This window comes from Ceratotherium simum, chromosome 2 (genome assembly GCF_057802395.1).
Source record: "Ceratotherium simum simum isolate JZ-2026a chromosome 2, ASM5780239v1, whole genome shotgun sequence".
NCBI classification, from domain to species: Eukaryota; Metazoa; Chordata; class Mammalia; order Perissodactyla; family Rhinocerotidae; genus Ceratotherium; species Ceratotherium simum.
In genome coordinates this window covers 38,316,670-38,331,982 of record NC_141901.1, presented here as the reverse complement: position 1 = coordinate 38,331,982, position 15,313 = coordinate 38,316,670, and the positions used below count along the sequence as shown (strand labels likewise).

Here is a 15,313-nt window from a genome sequence, read left to right as displayed (position 1 = left end):
GATGGTAGAGGAGGAAAATGAGGCCTGGGCAGAGCATCTGGCATTGGGGAAATTGGGTGCCTAAAACAGCTCTTCTTTCCCAGGCTCTTGGCTCTAAGACAGCTCCCAAGATGGCCCTGCGTCCTGGACCTCCAGGTCGTCACCTCAATGGAGTCTCTTCCAAGAACCATGGATCTTCATGCCAGCAGTGTTGCCTCCTTTCTTGAGTCCAGTTCTCTGTTCTTATTGCCTTTGCCTTTGGTTACTTTCCAGACCAGGATGAGTGGAGTGACCACTGTTATTAGGAGTGCAAAGAAGAAGAGAACTTTTACTAGGTAAGCAAGAGCAGATATGGCAGTGATGAGGATACCCTTTTCCCATAAGAAAAGTTGTGGGGGAAGATACAGGTTTCTCAAGGAATTGAGATATGTGGTATAAGCAGACTTCCCACATGACCAAGAGAATTGGGCTTGCTCTTTGTTATGTCCTAGGCATGGGTGTGGAGCTGTGGCCACTCATCTATTGATCCTGTTGCTCACATTTTCCTTTGGATGTAACTGAGCAGGCAGAGAAGTGTGCTCAGCAAATTGAACGACTGCTTCCAATGTAAACATAGTTCTGAGATATGGTTCAATTGGCAAAACTTCTGGGTTATGGGCAGGGCTTCTGAGGCTTTGTGATGTCATCTGAAGGTGAGGCTAGGGTCTGAATGGAAGGTTCCAGTCTAGAAACCTTTACCCTCTGAGTACCACCTCCCTTCATGTCTGGCTTCCAGATTGAAAAAAGAGTTTCCCAATTGCCTGTGAAGATGTTCCTTCAATCCTCTTTTATTTTTCTTACTTTTCATTTTGAAATAATTTTAGGTATTTAGGAAGTTGCAAAGACAATACAGAGAGGTCCCATGTACCCTTCACCCCGTGTCCCCCAATGGCTAATCTTGTGTAACTATAGTACAAAATCAAAACCAGTAAACAGACATTGGAACAAATGTGTGCATATAGTTCTACGGGATTTTATCATACCTGTAGATTCTTGTGAATCAAGATACAGAACGATTCCACCACCATGAAGATCTGCTGGTGTCCACATTCCACCAGTTGGAGACAAGTGTAGAAAACTTACCTCCCATTAAGTCCCTTTACCCTCCTCCATTTATAATATAATTTCATTAAATATTTCTTCTATATACATTGAAATTCACATTGAGACAATGTTATGCTTTTAGTTTAGGAAACACAGAGGAGAAGAAAAGTCTATTGTATTTACCCAATTTACTGTTGTTCAGCTTGGGTCATTTATATTGTTCTGACTTCAAGTTCACTGATTCTTTTCATTTGTCCTCTTCATTTTGCTGTTGAGTCCATCCTTTGAGTTTTTTATTTTGGTAATTTTATTTTTCAGTTCTAAAATTCCCATTTGGTTCTTTTTTTTATATGTTCAATTTCTTCACTGAGTTTTTTTATCTTTTTATTTGTTTCAAGTGTATTCACAATTGCTTGTTGAAGCATTTTTATGATTCTTTAAAATCTTTGTCAGATAATTCCAATATTTGCATCATCTTGGTGGTGGCATCTGCTGATTGTCTTTTTTTATTTAACTTTAGATTTTCCTGGTCCTTGGTACGATGTATGATTTTGATTGCGTGCTGGACATTTTGGGTGTTATGAGACTCTGGATCTTATTTAAAGCTTCTATTTTAGCAGGATTCCTCTGACATAGTACCAGTTGTAGGTGAGAGATGTTGCCTCACTAATGCCAGGCAGGGGTGAAGGTCCAGGTTCTCCACTCAGCCTTCTTTGTCAACCTTGGGTGGGGAGAGAGGTCACTCCTCACTGCTGAGTGGTTGTGGGATTTCAGACTCCCCAGGAGGCTCCTCTGACACTCTGGCAGGCAGGTGCCTTGTTACTACCTTTCGATGGGGAGCTCATGTCTCTGGGCAGAGATGAAAGTCCTTGCTCCCACTCAGTCTTTTCTGATACTACGCTGGTGAGGGGTGGGGAATGGAGAAGGGTACCTGATTATAGCTGGGCAAGGGAAGAGACCTAAGGTCCTCACTTGGTCTTTGCTTATAGCGGTGGGGGTGGGGCCATGATTTTTTTCCATGGTGCTTGGCTAGAGTAGGGCAGTTATTGTCTAAAAGTTTTCTGTCTTGCTGAATTGCCTTTTTCCTAGTCCTTTGGCTAGAGAAAGCAAGCAGGCTTTTCTTGAGACTTCATTTTGTCTCTGCCCATTGGCATTTCCAGGCTGCTTCTCTAGCGCCCAGTCCAGGATATGTGAGGCAAAAAGAAAACCCAGGAACCTCACTGTCATGTCAATCCTTGGGTTCCAGGGTCCCTAGTCAGTTTGTCTTCTGCTTCTCACCTTTCAGAATCTTCTCATGTTGGTTTTATATAAAATGCCCAGGGTTTTTAGCTGTGCTTAGCAGGAGGAATAGGGAGAACTGAATTTACTCCAAGCGTGTATACTCCATCCTGGTCTGGAACCTCTTGATGCCATCCCAAGATTCAGGCAGGTGATGGCAGAAGGTGAGCTACAGGATTTGGAGTCCAAGGACTCAGGTTGTAGTCCAGCACTCACATTTTCCAGCACTCATGACCTTGGTTAGCTCACTTAATATCTCTGAGCCTCCATTTACTCAGCAGAAATACAATTACAGCGATAATACCAAATTTATAGGCTTCTATGGGACTGAAATGAGCTGATAAATGCATAACTTTTCAAACCATAAAATTCCATACAAATGTAAGTTATTTTAAATAAGAACTAGGATGGAAGGGAAGAGAAGAGGGGGTGACTGGAGAATATAAGGCAGTTCAGGTTTTCTGAAGTCCGTTCTCCCAACTCTCCTATAGACTTGCAAAGATCTGTAAATGAATTACCCACCCCCCCTCTGAGATATCTATGTCAATTCCCTGGAACATGAGGATGTTACCTTATTGGGCAAAAGGTGTGATTAAGTTAAGGATCTTGAAAGGAGGTGCTTATCCTAAATTACCCCAGTGGGTCCTAAATACAGTCAGTATCCTTCTAAGAGAGAGGAGGAGGGAATTTGAGAGAGACAAACACACAGAGGAGAAGGGGGTGTGAAGACAGAGCAGCGAGAGATGCAGCCGCAAGCCGAGGGACCACCACAGCCACTGAAAGCTGGAAGAGGCAAGGACTGGATTTTCCCCGAGAGCCTCTGGAGGGAGCATGGTGTTGACAATACCTAGATTTCGGACTTCTGGCCTCCAGAACTGTGAGGGAACAAATTTTGTTATTTTAAACCACAAAGTTTGTGATCATCATCTAGTCAACACCTTTATCTAACAGATGAGGAAACTGAGTCACGATAAAGGAAAGTGACCAAGTCACACAGTTATTGGCACAATAAGCAAAGGACCGGAATTCTGGTCTCACTCTCTTAGTTCACTGATACATGTTGTCTGGGTCTTTTTTTTCAAACATCTTTATTGAGATATAATTCACATACTATACGATTCCCCCATTTAAAGCGTACAATTTCATGTTTTTCTATGTGTTCACAGGGCTGTTCAAACATCATCACAATCTACTTTGAGAATATTTTTATCCCCCCTCAATAGAAACCCCGTACCCATTAGCATTCTCGTCTGTGTATTTTGTTGTTCCCTGTTTCAGGCATATTGATCTCATCTTTCAACCAGGCTGGGCTCCTCAATGCCTTATCTTCTGTACTCTTCTCCATTCCCTTTCTGCTGCTTCACTTGGGGCTGTGGTTTGATTGGTTACTCCTAACTCACATTAGAGGTATAGACGAGTCTCTGCTGGAGCCTGGAGCTGGTCGTTTCCTTTATGCTCCCACTTAGGTGGCTGACCTGTAGGAAATGGCCCAACAACTCGTCATTCCCTGAACCAACTGTTGAAGATATCCAGATTTAACTGCCCTTGTTTTATTTCTTGAGAGGCAGGGCCCAGAAACTGAGTCACGCTGATGTGCCAGGCAGTTTGAGCTCCCCCCAGTATCTCCAGGGAAACTCCACTGACCCACCCACCACACTGTCGAGGAAAAGTTTACCATGGGCTGGGGCCAGCATCTCTGGATGACCCGGATGTCGGTGTCTGGAAGCCTAAAGAGAAAAACAGAAAGAGAACATGATATTAGGGGAACAGTTTCTCCACATTTCTGATGTTTTCTTTCTTGGGGCAGAAACCCTACTACTAAAACTCCTGGCCTCTCTCCACTCTGGCTTTCACTCCCTCCCACTCCGCCCCCTGGGTCCCAAGAGCACACACTTGGAGCTGTTCCTTTCTATAAGTTTTACAGGGGTACACCCCCATGAATGAGAGGCCTATGGTTTTCCATTGATAATTATGATGGGGTGGTAAGTCAATCACTCTGAATTTGCCTGTTAGGAAGCCCATTGTCGCTGCACACCTAAACCATATCTTCCCATATGGTCTTTATAAAGGTGAGTTTTGCCATCTGCCTCATTTTTTGGGCCCCAGAATCGCATGAGCCATTTCTTATAATATATATATACATATACACACACATACACACACAAACATATGTATACATCCTAATGGTTTTCTTTCTCTGGAGAAACATGACTACTACATGAGTCTTCTTACCTAGATGACAGTAACAGAGTCTCAAGAGCTTCCCAGCTTCCAGTGTCTCTCGCTCCCTATTTATGAAGAGCATTTTGTTTAAATTTTTTATGGAGACATTTAGTTTACATTTCTAATATGGAAGAGACAACATTAAAGTTTACTTCTGTTAAGACACTATCCTTGGTGCTTTGACATGTTGTTTTATTTAAAACAAGAACTCTGAGACATAGTAATAGAAATAATTTATTGTATTATTTCTTAAGTGCTCTACCTGTGTCAGCTGGCTTAATTTTCTCAGGCAACTGAGGCTCAGAGATTGAATAATTTGCTCAAGGTTATGCAGAAATATGTTCTAGAACCAGACATTTAACATTTAAATTCCAACCCAGTACTCTTTATTCCAATGCTCTCTTATTGTAGTGCTGTTCTCATATGTTTCAGAAACCTGGAGTATTCTTAATCTATCTTGCATCGATGCAAATTCATTCTTAAGAGCTTGTAACGCCCTCTACTGACACGTGCTTCATCTGTTCAGCCAGTGTTTACACTCAAGCGGGAAAACTTGACTCTCACATACCACCTTGCCCTCCCATGGCTCCCTTTTCTGCCTGTGAAGAATTCCTTCCACCTGCAACATCTCCCTTTCTGTTCTTCAAGCTCTCCTTTTAACCCTGCTAAAACAGGCCTTTCTCAGGAAGTCTTCACTGTTGGAAGCTGCTACATTCTGATCACCCTAAATCAATATTCTCCCAGTTGTTTAAGTTTGTTCATTTGTTCTTTCATTAATTCATTTATTTGTTCATCCCAAAACGTTTAGTGAGCATCTACTTTGCAAAAGAGACTGAGCCAGGACCTCTGGGAGAAACATGATAAATCAAAGGCGAAATTTTGGGGAGCTCACATGATCACATACGGTGGGGTTGTCAGGCTGAAGTAGGGATGATACCATGGTCCTTCACTAGTCTAGGCAGACTTGAAGGAATAAGGAAGAAAAACAAATATGTATTGAATGCTGCATTCAAAAAATGTTGCCAAGTGTGTGTATATTATCTCAATGTCCAAGGTCCATGATTTCCTCCCTCCAGCTGTGTTCTGGGCACATCCTTTTTGGCCTAAGTTTCTTGCTTTGTCTCTGTCACAGTCTCTCTCTCTCCCCTGTGTTTGTAATGTCTTTCTTTTTTTTTTTTTTTTGTAACGTCTTTCTGATGGCTCTTTCTCCTCAGCATAGGAATGTTAATATTATTATTAGTAATAATATTTTGGGCACTTACTATGTACCAGGCAGATCCCATATGTGGTAGGCTGTGTAGTGGCTCCCCAAAGATGTCCTGTCCTAATCCCCAACATATGAACATGTTATCTTACACATGGTAAAATGGATTTTGCAGATATGATTAAGTTAAGGATTTTGAAGTTGTGAAGTTATCCTGCATTATCTGGCTGGGCCAGATGTAATCACGAGTCCTTTTAAGAGTCAGACAGAAAGACAATGTGACAACAAAAGCAGAGAGAGAGAGAGAGAGATATTGGAAGATGCTACAATGCTGGCTTTGAAGATGGAGGAGGGGGCCACAAGCTAAAGAATATAGGCAGACTCTAGAAGCTAGAAAAGATGAGGAAACAGATTCTCTCCTAGAACCTCCAAAAAGAATGCATCCTTGCCAACCCATTTGAAGACCCTGATCTCTAGAAATGTAACACAATAAATTGTGTAATTTTAAGTCACTAAGTTTGTAGTAATTTGTTACAACAGCAATAGGAAACTAATACACCAATCTAAGTCTCTCTTATCTTTTAAAAAACAAAACCTCCCTCCATGCTTTTTCTCTCCTTTCTACCAAAGCCAAGTTTCTTGGAAAGTGCTGTCTCCATCTCCTCCCACACTTGCTCCTAAAAGCACTTCAATCTGGCATCCATCCCCACCACTCAATCAGTTTTCCCCAGGGTCAACAAAAACCTCTTCATCCCAAATATATGAGTACTTTTCAAATTTTACCTTGACGTATCAGAACTGACCAATTCCTCCTTCTTGAAACCATTTTCTCCCCTTAGCTTTGGTGAGAGCACACCTGCACAATTTTCCTCCTACCTCAGTTCTCTTTCTTAGTCCCCTTGCATTCTGTTGCCCTTTTATATGTTTGGTGTTTTCTCAGAGTCCACCCTCAGTCTTTTCATCTTTGGAAATCTCCTCCAGGTTATCTCATCCATTCTCATGGTTTCAGTAACAATTTATAAGCCAATGGCTCCCCAATCTGTATCTTTACTCAGATCTCATTCCTTACTCCAGACTCATAAATCAACTGCCCATTGTCTTGCCTAGTTGACTCTTCAACTGTACCATTAGCATCTCAAACCCTCTCATCATCCAAATTCTTCCTAATTATCATCTCTTTCAAGTCTGCCTCTCCTCTATTCCAATATAAGAAACCTGGGAGTCATGCTAGACTGCTCTTTCTTCCTGACTCCTGCACTTACTCACTTTCAATGTACTGTCAGTTCCTCTTCTGAAATACCCCTCACATCCTTCCCTTCCTTCTTATCCCCATTGCTTCTACCTTAGACCAAACTTTCTTTTCCTGGTCCTTATCAGTACTTGCAATAGTTTACCAACTAGTGTTCTTACCTCTAGTAGTCTTATTCTCTTATAATCTGTCTTACTCAACGTTAACAGAATAATATACATAAATGTCAGACTACTTTACTCCTCAAAATCCATTGTTTGGGTTCCTTTAAGATAAAGTCCAAATGCCACCACATGGTATATAAAATCATCATTCATATTTTCCTTCCATACCTCCCTGCCTAGTCTCTTTTCCTATCACACTTTCCCATGCATCTTATACTCCTTTAGAAAAAACAACTTACGTTGACCTCAAGAACCAGGTAGAAAAGTGGCGAAGGGCAGAGGCTCTGGACTCAGACTTCCTGATTTGAATCTTGGCTTCATCACTTAGTAAGTGAATTGAGATCTTGTCCAGTATATATACTTAAGCTCTTCATGCCTCAGTTTCTTCATATCTAAAACGAAATAGGTATCACAGTAACTATTTCAAAGGGTTGTTGTGAGCGTCAAATGAGGTAATACTTGTCGAGTTCTTAGAGTGGTGTCCGGGACAGGGTCAGTGCTCAGCAAAGATTTGCTTCTGTTATCCCGTGACCTCTGTGCCTGGTGTTTACTCTGCCTGCAATCCTGCATCTCTCTCCTCCCCCTTCCCTGCTTGGTCAACTTCTCCTTTAAAGCTAAGCCAGTGTTATTTTCCTTGGGAAGCTTCTCCTGACCTCCACCACCTCCAGGCCGTAAATGCATAACTCTATCATGGTTCTTAGTGCTGAAACTCTTTTTTCCCTCACTAGATTGTAACTTGAGAGCAGGAATTGTGTCTTTATTGTAGTATCACCAGAAACTAACATATAAATATTGTTCAATATATATTTGTTGGATGAACAAGTGAATATGATATTCTGAGTAAGTTCATGTTGTAGTTAATCCAGGAACTTGGTTCTTCAGACAAAAATGCTGCCCCATTTTAAAGAAGAGAACAGACAATTCAGGGCAGGGGGTATGGGGAAGATCTTAGGTCTGGAACTGCTTCCTGGGAACAATATCCTATTTCTTTCCAGGGCTCTGAAGGCCAAGAGGCATTTTTCCACAGGCCTGTGGCACAATCTGTCCTTTCTGCTCTGTTGTGGGGGTGTGGAGAGGAAGGGGAAGGGGAGAAGGAAGGAATGGCTCTAGCTCTGAGATCTCTACCTAGCGTCTGACATATGCTTACTTCAGGGAAACTGTTCTTCCTTCATCCTGTCCCATTAGCCTGAAGGGCCCCAGCCTGACATACATTAAAGCTCCCTCAGCCCTTCTAGGTCAGTTAATAGTAGTTTGTTGAACAAATGAATGAAGTGACATCACATTCAGAGGCTGTAATGTATTAGGAAAAGTCATAATTTTCCTTCTATTACAGTCAAATAGTGGAAAGGGAGCTCCTGCTGGACTGAGTCACACTTTTAATCAACTGGGAAAGGGATTCTGGGCTTGTCAGGAATGGAGCAAAAAGTTTAGTGTAATATCCCGTCCTTGGTTGTCTCACAATTTCCTCTTTTGTGAACTTTGCAAATGCTTATAGGGTAGGTTGATCAAATAAAACTAACTTATAAAAGTGCACACAGAGTCTATAGAGCACTTTAGATGTTTCAAAGATGCTCTATGAACATAATCTGATGTGTGAAGCAGGAATAGAGCACAATAGTTCTCAGGGGGGTAGCGGCAGCAGGTACGGTGGCATCCCATCAGGACCCTAGGCTTTTTCAAATCACACAGACTCCTCCCCAGTGCCATATGAATCGCTTGTTCATGTATTTAGCCAATAAATTCTGAGCATTTTCTGTGTACAATCTTTACTCATTTTGCACAAAGAGTACAAAAATGAGCACAACCGACACTGTCCCAGCCCTTGTGGCACTTAGTCTCATGGGGGAAGATAGACTATCAAGAGCCATTTGGAATATAATGTGGTAAGTGTTATGATAGTGGAGGCACAGGGAGCTGTGGAAGTGATAGATCAGTCTCCTGCCTTAGGCTTGGTGGTGTCAGGATCTCCTCCTGGTAGTGATGATATCTACACTGATACCTAAAAGATGAGGAGGAGTTACTCAGAGAAAGAGGGGAAATAGAGAAGGTGTCAAGGTGTGTGAGAAGTATTCTGGGCAAAGGAGACAGCATCTGTGTTGCAGGATAAGTAGGACTCAGTTTATACCCTGGAATTGTTAGTTAGGACGCCAAACTGAGAGGTACCATCGAAAGGAGGCAAGTCAGTTCTGCTCCCCCAGTCATGGTACCCCATCAGTACTCCAGTACCCCATCCTCTACCTCTGCAGGAAATAAATAAAAGATGATGTGGCAGTGAAAAGAGAAAGGGGATTGATGGAGTCGTGATACGGTCACCAGCCAAGGGATCGAGTGCTGTGTGTTTTGTCGTCACTTCCCCAAAGTGAGGGGTTTCCAAGAGAACCAATCATAGAAATTGGTGGGTTGGCAAGGAGAGACTGACATCTCAGTCCCTGGTTAGATATCTGCAGATGAACTTGCTGATCTGTTCTCTGTGATTCCTGGAGGAAGGAGAGAGGGTTGACAGGGAAAGAGCTGTCATTCCTGCAACAAGGATGGGTGTGTTTCCTGTAAGGCAAAGGAACAGTGTGGCAGTCTTGCTGGTTCTCCTTCAAAGAAAACTGGTAGCCAGGGGAGCCTAGTTATACCACCACGGATCAGAGGGCTTGTGAGAAGCAGTTAAGCTGGAGCAGATTTCCCATCAAGGGATTGTGCAATGGGGAGAGCTCCCAGGAAACTAACCCATGTGCCCATAAAAGCTAGTATATGGGCACCTTCCAAATGGAAAGTGTCCATGACCAGTCAGCCTCAGCCTGAGAGGCAGGTAACCAACAGGTGATTGCAATTACATGCCCAGTTAGGTAAAAGGACTTTTTGCCCTTCCTCCCCAACTCTCCCCAATCCTTCCTCCAGGTCCCAACACAACAACTAGTTTACATTAGTGAAAAAAAGAGTTCTATTAAAGGACAGAATGCACCATTTCCCCAAACCATGTTCTAAGACTGAAGCCTAGCTCGCGCTGAGGGGAAGGAAGGAATGTAAAACTTGATGTGAGATTGAAGTTTTAAAGTGGACTACACTAGACTGCAATTGTAATAACTAAGTGAACAGAAAGCTCCAAAATCTGTCAGAGCCAGAAAGGCAGAACTGAATATGGTGGAAGGCACTGGTTACAACCTGGTTTCACCTCAAGACTGTGTTCAGCAGAGTTCAGACTGTTTATTAAATTGTTTCTATCCATAAAAAGCCCTTGAAGTAAGAGGCAGCCTGGTGTGTTGAAGGAACTAATAACATCTGAAGATGATTGGAACACAGAGTGAGAGAAGGTTGGAGGAGTAGGAAGAAGCCAGGTGATGAAAACCTTAAGGTGTTTTTACTTTATTCCAGGGCAAAGGGAAGGCATGGCATTTTTAATGATCACATTTGCATTTTAGAATGATCCAATAGGGGGCGAGGTGGGGACTGGAGACAGGGAAATCATTTAAGCAAGAGATGATGGTGATCTGTGAATGGCAGCAGGGACGGAGAAAGGTGGTCAGATGGGAAGATATTTAGGTAAAGAGTTATCAGAAATTGCTGACAGAGGGAAAAGCCAATGCAGCTTCTCTTTCCCTGCCTCTCCTTCTGTAAGCGAGGATAAGTGAGGCCATCGTTACACCAAATGGCCTCAGCCCCTTCTCCTTGTGACTATTTGCTGCTCTGCACGTACTCCAAGAAATTCACATGCTCTCCTGATTTTTGGCCTCTGCTTACGTATATACTCCCCAATAGTTTGACAAATTAAAAACTTTGTGCTATGAGTTTCTCTCCAGGAACAGGCTGACCATAGGTGGGAAACACACCTATGAGGTATCCACCACAGCTGACAGAAGAATGGAACAACGTGATGCCTGGAGCACGTCATCCCTGGAGACCAACATCCCTGGACCCCCTCCTTACTGCCCATTTTCCCTATATAACTGCCTCAAGATTCTGTAATCTTTGAAGATGGGTCTTGGAGACATTAGTCACCTGTCTTCCAATTTGCTGGCAAATCTAATGAAACTTTGTTTCCATCTCTAACTCATTGTGATTAATTGGCTTAGATTGCGGCGAGCATAGTGAGCCATTGCTTGGTATCACTTCCAGCTGACCCCAGCGATGCTGTCCTGTTTTCAGTTTCTGCTCCCACTTCATTCCATGCCGGACCTACGCCCAGTGCACCTTTTTGGTTCTCTGGGGCATTGTGCTCAGGGAGGCGGGTTGGCCTGGAATGTGCTCCTCACTGTGGGCACCACAGGTACCGTTTCCACAGTCCCGCACAGCAGCGTGAGGAGGCAGGCTGCACCTCAAGCGGCATCCTAGTTTCACAGATGAGGCCGAGGTCCCGACGTTTAAGTGACTTTTCCACTGTACCACAGCTGGTTTGTTACAAAGTATGAATTTCAACTCCAGTTTTAGGGTTCTCTTATTAACACTTCATTGCTGCATCCCACAGCTAACCAACAGAAAGAAAATGATGAAAAAAAAGGACACCATTAACCAAAACGCAATGCCTTACGCATAGCAACGGAAACAACCAGAGAGCCACGACCAGCTGTCACGTCTTCCTCAAAGCGGGCAATGATCTTAAGCCCAGGCCAGTTCCGGAGAAGGAGGAAAAGTGCGCATGCTTCAAATCCGAGGCCCTACCCGGAATAGGTGGGGCAGTGCGCATGTGCTGAAGTCCGAGACCCGTTTTGGAACAGGTGGGGAAGGGGCCTAAAAGGAGTGGATTGGCTCTGTCAATCCGCCTACGCTGCCCACGTTCCGTTAGTATAATCTATACCATGGAAGATCGCTTCCTTAGACCTAGAACCGATGCCTTCCGGTCTCGCTGTAAGCACCGCGCTTTTGGAGCCCCCGAAGGTCAAATTGAACGAGTCACGGAACCAGAAGCGCCCAGTCCTCCCGTGGCTTTTCCGGGGCAGAGGAAATTGGGGAAGCCCATTGGCTAGTGGGGATCGGAAGGGGCCAGGTCACTCGCCCTGCGCGTGGGGCACTATGGGTGTTGTAGTTTAGGGTACCGCCGTCCAGCCTTATGGAGAGAAATCTTTGAGGCCAGTGGGCTGAGCTGGCACAGAGAAGTTGCTTGCACCAGGAGACTTGGGTGTGGAGTGGTTGCGTCGGTGGAGCTTTGTTCTGCCATTTCTCTTTCGAGTGAGACCTCGCCCTTTCTCTCTCGCCTTCAAGGGCCTTCAGTTCCTCCCATACCTTAGGCTTCCCTCTTTATAAGCCCTCGTCCCCTCCTCCTTATCCTCGTTGCTTATGCGTTAGTTCAGACTTTCATTTCCGGGTCCTTATCAGTTCTTGCAATAGTTTACCAATTGGTTTTCTTACCTCCAGTAGTCTTATTCCCTTATGATCTGTGCTATTCAATGTTAATAGAGTAATATACACAAATAAGTCTGACCACTTTCAAAATCCATCATGTGGGTCCCTGTTACCTTTAAGATAAAGTCCAAATGCCACCACGTGGCATATAAACTCTTCATTCATGTTGTTCTTCCATACTTACCTGCCTATTCTCTTTTCCTATCACACTTTCCCATGCATCTTATATTCTTTTACAAAAGACCGACTTCAAGAACCAGGTAGCCAAGTGGTGAAGGGCAGAGGCTCTGGACTCAAACTTCTTGGTTTCAGTCTTGGCTTCATCACTTAGTAAATAAACTGTAATCTTGTTGGGTATATTTACTTAAGCTCTCCATGCTCAGTTTCTTTGTCTATAAAATAGGGGTTATCACAGTACCTATTTCAAAGGGTTGTTGTGAGAGTCAAATGAGGTAATAGTTGTCGAGTTCTTAGAGTGGTGTCCAGCACAGGGTCAGTGCTCAGCAAGGGTTTGCTTCTGTTATCTCCTGACTTCTGTGCCTGGTGTTTAGTCTGCCTGCAATCCTGAGTCTCCTCCCCTGCCCTTTCCCTGCTTGGTCAACTTCTCCTTTAAGGCTAAGCCAGTGTTATTTTCTTTGGGAAGCTTCCCCTGACTTCTACCACCTCCAGGCCATAAATGCATAAATCTGTCATAGTTCTTAGTGCTGAGACTGTTTTTCCCATCACTAGATTGTAACTTGAGAGCAGGAATTGTGGTTTTATTGTATTATAACCAGAAACTAGCATATAAATGTTGCTCTATATATATTTGTTGGATGAACAAGTGAATGTGATTTTCTGGGTAAGTTTATGTTTTAGTTAATCAAGGAACTTGGAGCTGGCTTGTAGAATGAAAGAATTTTTTTTTTTAACATTTACAGAGCATCTATTATGTGTAAGCTAGTGTGTGTATAGTGTATAGCGTGACGCCTATAGAGATAAGATGTAGTCCTTAACTTTGAACAATCCACAGTCTAGAAAAAACTATAGAATGGTCTACTTAAGGATATTTGATGCAATTGTAGCTAAGTAAAAGTACCTAAGTCTGAAGAGAGAGGGTCAACTCTTGTGTATTTGGGATGTAGAATCATTTTTCCCACTTGACATACTTTTCAGCTGGCTTCTTTGCTAGTCTCTCAGCTCTGGGACCACCTTCCCATGACGTCCTTGTGCAGAAGGATGAGCCTAACCAGGCAAGTAAGACACAAAAGAAACAAAGAAGCCTTCCTGTGAATTCTCTCTGCTATTCTCTCTAGTGACACCAGTAGTTAAAGTGTACCACTAAAACTTATTTTTGTCCGTTCTGCAGATTGTGAAGGGTGAATATAATTCACTCACTTACTTACTCATGCTCACTTATGTATGTGATACGGATTTTTCATGTTGATTTCCTTGTGTTTCTCTGTTCTTCCTTGAATTTGGCAAACGTACTTTCCAGAGGCTCATCTAGCACACTGACTTGAGCCACAAAGTTAAAGAGCCAGCTGAGAAGATGAAGCCAGCCTCCTGGGTCTTCAGTGGGGCTTTCTTGTTCTTAAGGTGGGAGATCATTCTCTTTGGGGCTGGGAATCCTTCCTAACCTCAGAAATCTTAGTTCTAAGACCCTCTGTTAGAATCTCAGGCATTCTGTTACCTGGAAGTGGCTAATTCTGTGAGCACCCAAATTATACACTCTACGATTATTGGCTGTAGCTTCACTTGTGTTCCTAGAGACAAAACCTGATTGTTCTGCCTGGTGAGCTCCAGAGCTGGGCCAGAACAGCTACTGCAGACACAAATGGGGAAGAAGCAGTGGCGCTGCTCAGGAATCTCTACAAGCAGCAGAGCAGGCTCAGGCAATGGCTAAGACATAAAAGCCCTTCCCATCATGTATCTTCGTGTCTACTGGCAACAGGCCCTGAATTAGTTGTCTATCATGCTGTCTCTCTCCTGCCTTTTTGCAGCCACACTCATTAAAAGTCAAGATTCTTAAGCTCTACTTTCCCTTCCATCTTCTGCCCATGGTAATCAGGCTCACAGCCCTGTCATTAAAAAAAAAACTGCTCCAATAAAGTTTACATCTAATTAAATCTAATTTGCCAAATTCAGTGGACTCTTCAGCTCATCTTACTAGGGACTTACATCTTACTTACTTCTTGCAGGATTTCTCAGTGTTCACTACCTAGTAAGTAAACTGTGGTCTTGTTCAATATATTTATTTAAGCTCTCCATGCCTCAGTTTCTTCATCTATAAAATAGGGTTTATCATAGTACTTATTTCAGAGGGTTCTTGTGAGAGTCAAATGAGGTAATACTTGTCGAGTTCTTAGAGTTCCTTCACCAGTTCCTTTACCAGTTCTTGGTTCTCCTCCTTTGACTCTCACCGTTTCCTCTTGGGCCACTTTGGATATTGCCAGTCCATCAAGTGTTTATGTTTTTCAGGATTCTGTCCTTAATCTTCTCACTGTACACACTCTTTCTGGGTAAACTTTCCCCTCCCTTGCCATTTATTAATTACTGATTTCCAAACCTACACCCTCTGCCCTGATGTCTCCCCCTGGCTCCTGTTGATTCATAGCAGAATGAATTCTTTTAGGTTTCTACCTTAATCTGACCTACGCTGTGTCTCATCTAAATTACTGCTTTTACTTCTCTCTCTGATCTCCTTGCCTCCAGTCTCAACCCCTTCCAAGGCATCCAGTTCACTATCACCAGAGTAATTGTCACTAACCACAGATGCGACTGTGTCTCCTACTTAAAACCCCTCAGTTGGTAACTCCTTAGTTG

General features: G+C 43.2%; 1 long non-coding RNA gene across 1 annotated transcript; it reads right to left on the bottom strand.

The window, feature by feature from the left end:
• Nucleotides 1–3,430: 3,430 nt before the first annotated feature.
• On the bottom strand, nt 3,431–7,566 carry LOC147917905 (uncharacterized). Its single transcript, XR_015548917.1, has 4 exons — nt 7,420–7,566; nt 4,573–4,628; nt 4,016–4,067; nt 3,431–3,815 (listed from the first exon to the last, which is right to left on the bottom strand). It is a non-coding gene; the product is annotated as an uncharacterized LOC147917905 (long non-coding RNA).
• Nucleotides 7,567–15,313: the final 7,747 nt, after the last annotated feature.